Raw genomic sequence first — 4,937 nt, forward strand, 5'->3', positions numbered from 1 at the left:
TGACGAGAAACGTACTGATTGGTAGGAATTACTGTATACTAAAAGTTTGTATCGAGAAAGAATAAATTGGTTTAATCAAGAAAGGGCTTGCACCGCTGAAGTTTCTCGGAAAGAATTTCTAGCGGAAGTTAACAAACAAGCAGATATGTAACAATATCTCTACAGAAATTGAACATTGTTCATTAAAGGCAAAATAAGAACAGTACAAAATACATGTAGCTCTTTCTATGCTTTTAATTCGATAAAAAAATAAGTAATCGTTTTCCACATTTTAAATTGCAGCTAGAAAACATTTTATGACAAAAAATCCAATAAACTCTTTAAATAAGCCTGCTGTATTATGTACTAGCCCCCTAGTGGCACAGCGGCTTGGCTGCGGACTTATAACGCTAGAAACCTGGTTTCAATACCCATGGTGGGCAGAGCACAGATAGCCCATTGTGTAACATTGCGCTTAACTTCAAACAAACAAACTATGTACTGAGCAACGAAAACCAAGAGTGCCATATTTGGGCTCCAGAACACTTAGCATTTAAACAAATATTTTGGCCTGGCATAACCTGGTGGTTAGAGTGCTCGACTCGTAATCTGAGGATCACGGCTTCGAATCCTCATCACGGAACAAGCTCGCCCTTTCAGCCGTGGGGGCATCATAAAGTCACAGTAAGTCCTACTATTCGTTTGTGAAAGATTATCCCAAGAGTTTGTGGTGGGTTGTGTTGACTATCTATCTTCCCTGTTGTCTATTACTGCTAAATTAGGAACAGCTAGCGCAGATAGCCTTCCTGTTGCTTTGCACGAAATTCAAAATGAACGGAACAAATATTTCTACCCTGTATATGACTGCTAAGCGGAAATGTAGTGAGATCATTAATAAATAAAGCAAGTGAAAATGCACAAGATAATATTACTCAATGAATAAGACATGACATGAAAAGGGTATGTTAACTAAAAACTGCCGACAATGGACAAAATTTAACAAACTGTAAGTAATGTAACAACCGTTATGACCTACGATTCAGTAACAATGCAAACAAAATAGCAATCCCTGAGAGGGAGAAAGAGGTCAGTGCTGTACCTGACCCTCCCTGGTCCAAAGCATGGGTCAAATCCCGATGATGAAGAAGAGAGATACTCTGTGAGTAAGATGGGTAATATCCTTTTGCCTCATTTCTTAACTCTCTTTCGAATTACAGGAAAATTATTTTAAGGAAGTAGTTAAAATTAGACATGTGGCGTTTTGTTTTGAATCGAAACCTATTAGGTTGATAGTTACTATAGAAAAATGAAATTCTTAAACATAAGCTACAAAGTTTCGATAAAGATTAATATAAGTGAATACTTTATGAACTAGGTATTTTACAGGAACATAGTGGTATCATATTATAATGGAGCTTGTGATGTATACATCCAAAACTAGGATCTCGAAATTACCGCACCAATCATAACTGGGTAATATTTTTATAAATAGGAAGCCCCCCAGTGGCACAGCGGTATGTCTACGGACTTACAACGCTAGAAACCGGGTTTCGATACCCGTGGTGGGCAGAGCACAGATAGCCCTTGTGTAGCTTTGTGCATAATTAAAAACAAACAAACAATAAATAAGAAATATTTTTTATAGCTGAGCAATAAATAAAACAATTGAAATTTCCACAAAAATTCTATGTTTCAGATTTAACCAATAAAAATTACAAACAAAAAAGTAATTTTCAGATTTAGCCAATAAAAATTACAAAAAAAGGAGTAAGTTTCAAATATAAAACAATCAAAAACAAACTTAAAAAATATTTACATTTCTTTAGTGAAAATCTCACCATTGTTGCAACAGAAAAGCAAGACACTTTCATTGATAACTGCATCTACAAAGAAATACTTCAATAAAATCTACTACTGTAATGATAGCTCATTCCTAAACTACAATTTCAATAAAATCATTTTTCTCAAGGATGGTGAACATTATTGACTGTGAAGTATGAGTACATTGTTGTAGAACTGTCAGACAATTCCAGAAAAGGCCGTAGGCCCAATAACCCTTCCGCAGGAACTAACAGTTATGCCCGTCGGGAGGGCAGGTATTCCTGCTAGTATTACTAACGTACTTTAAGTCTTTCACTCTATACATCATAAATGCAGGTAAAATCTGATAGCAATAAAACGGTTACTTTGCACATGATAATTATGTATATTTATCGATAAGCATATTTAAAATAAACTACAGAAGTCTACTGATCAAACTAAATATCCGAAAATAATCCTATGACTTAACAGCTTCTTTTTTTTATATCGAAAATGCCATTCTTCAAGAAGAGATATAACGCTAGAAATAAAACAAATGTTTTTGTTTGTTTGAAGTTAAGCACAAAGATACACAATGGGCTATCTGTGCTCTGCCCATCACAAGTATTGAAACCCGGTTTCTAGCGTTGTAAGTCCATAGACATACCGCTGTGCCACTGGGGGGCTAAAACAAATGTCACTTAGTATGTAACAGAAATTCGTCAAACTATGGGGGGTTATAAAATATTTGATTCCTTTCAGAAATCCTAGGATACTGAATTGTCTTCCGTTTTGGAATAAGCCACCGCATCGGGTTTTTGCCTCAGTCTTATGTGTAAATGTTGTTGTCGCTTTTTTTTTAGCCCAAAGCTACACAATAAGCTATCTGCGCTCTATCCACTGTGAGGAATCGAATCCCGGATTTTATCATTGTAAGTTCGGAAACTTAATTTTGACCTAACGTGGAACTTCTATTTGAATAACAAATAAGAAAGGTGGTTAGAAATTATTGATTTTTGTCCAATTGCCTCTTTTATTTGAAGTACATTTTTGCAGGAAAATGTATTGCTAAAGTAATAACATAAACTGCTTTGGAAACTTCAAATCTACCTGTAGAATATCAGTAAAATTCTTAACTACAAAAGACAGCACTTTCAAAGAATCCAAGTATAATTAATATAGTTAATAGTTAGTATATAAAAAGTACTTTACAATAATGTTCAAACTTTCAATGTAATTTCGAGGAGTGTTGTTTCAATGAGTACACATAGTATGTTTGAGAATATTAATGAACTATAACTGCCTGTTGAATGAAAAGTCCTCTTTATGGTTACTCGATTCCTCAGCAAGTACAGCTGATTCACTGTTTCAGACACAATTTCAAGCTAATAGTTAATTTTATCAATTCTAAAACATTTTGAGTAGAAAAATTAATGAAATAATCTTGTCTGTTTGCAAGTATTAAAAATGGGGTTCTGTGTACTACCAAGAAAAGATGGGATGGTAGTATCTCCGAGTTTCACACATATATTAATTAGATCTTTCATCCCCAAACACAGCCATTCAAACTTAGTAATTAATTCGTTATGAACATGGTGGGTGAATTATTATGATCAACCATAATTTCAGTCAGGGGTACCTACAAGAGTAATGCTCAAAAGCACAAGCTGCAGAAGGTCCTTGAAAAAGATCAGAAGAGTGTGAGTGCGTTACAAAGATTCTTGGCATGTACAAAGTTTGGTCATGTTCCTGGTGGACAGTTCTGCTGCTTAAATTTCTCAACCATACTTAGCTGATGAAGATGTTAACTTGGGTTTGCCAGGAGTTCCCAACTCTGGAACTGAGGTAACTATTGGATTGTTGGGTGTTAAAGTCTCTGCTTCCATCGCAGAGTTTGACATTGAATTGTTTGGTCCAAGAGTTTCTGCTCCCAGAAGAAAATGTTGTCCATTGGTTGATAGCAATGGTTATAAATATGGACTCTGAAAATGGCTTTATTATTGAAAGCGTGCGGCAAAATTTTAATTTTGGCAGGGCAGATCTAGTTATTTAGCTACAGGTGACAGATTCTGTTTGCTCTTTCTTGCACAAAGTAGCCCAACTGTTAACTTAGAACAAGACTATTAAGGTCAGTGCCGCAAAGGTGACGTTATTATCAAACTGAATTCGAAATTAAGTTATAAATAAGATCACAAGTAAAGTATTACACACTATTTAAAAAAGTTAGGTAAATTTCATGCTCTTCATGTTTTATTGCACTTAAATCCTCACCCTGAACAGAATACGTTTCACGTGCTAAAATTTGAAAAGATTGGAGCAAAATTTGAGAGATGTGCATATTTGATAACCACATCTCTCAAATTAGTCAGATATTATATACCATGTTTTTGCTTCTACTTGTCATTAGGATGTGTTGAAAAAGCATATCGGTATTACAATACAATGCTTGAACACAAGATGAACAGCAAGGATAAAGGTAATCCATCCACTTTAAAATTAGATTGAGGGTTTTTTTCGCACTTTTGGACGAAACCAAGGATTAATACAATCCTATGCTAGAAGCTTAATATTAGCAAACTTAAAACAGAGCAATCAGTTTTAATTTCCTATTATGGTATACTATTTTACATAAAAAAATAATGTGAGAAAAATCACCCAGAGTTCAGATCTTGATTACCAAGTGGCTCATTGTTCACTTGGTGGCCCTGAAGTCTCTTTATTGGAATTACAGAGTTCTGGATATGTTGCATGCATGAAAACTGTTGCTTCACAAGCTGAAACGTCAGGGGTATCCACACAGTTCAAAAAAGAAATTATCTATAATAAAAAAACGTAATACCAGGTAAAGTTATGAAAGGCAATCAGATCCCCAAAGTGTTTGAATGAAAGATTTTCACTCCCCAGCACAGTATTAACAAAAGCGGATGATAGGACGGACAAGTAATATAGAGTTCAAGAAAAGTTTACTTTTTTAATGATCAAGAAACTTCAACACTCAAATTTGTTGTATTTTTAAGGATTAAACCATGTACAGGAGCATATCTTGAACTTGACCATACCTATAATTATAAGCTCGTGACACAGTCTTTAAAAATCTATATATATATATATATATATATATCTAATAGCCATGTCTGTCTGCCATGCTCTTTATCTCC

This window comes from Limulus polyphemus, unplaced genomic scaffold (assembly GCF_000517525.1).
Source record: "Limulus polyphemus unplaced genomic scaffold, Limulus_polyphemus-2.1.2 Scaffold2818, whole genome shotgun sequence".
NCBI classification, from domain to species: domain Eukaryota; kingdom Metazoa; phylum Arthropoda; class Merostomata; order Xiphosura; family Limulidae; genus Limulus; species Limulus polyphemus.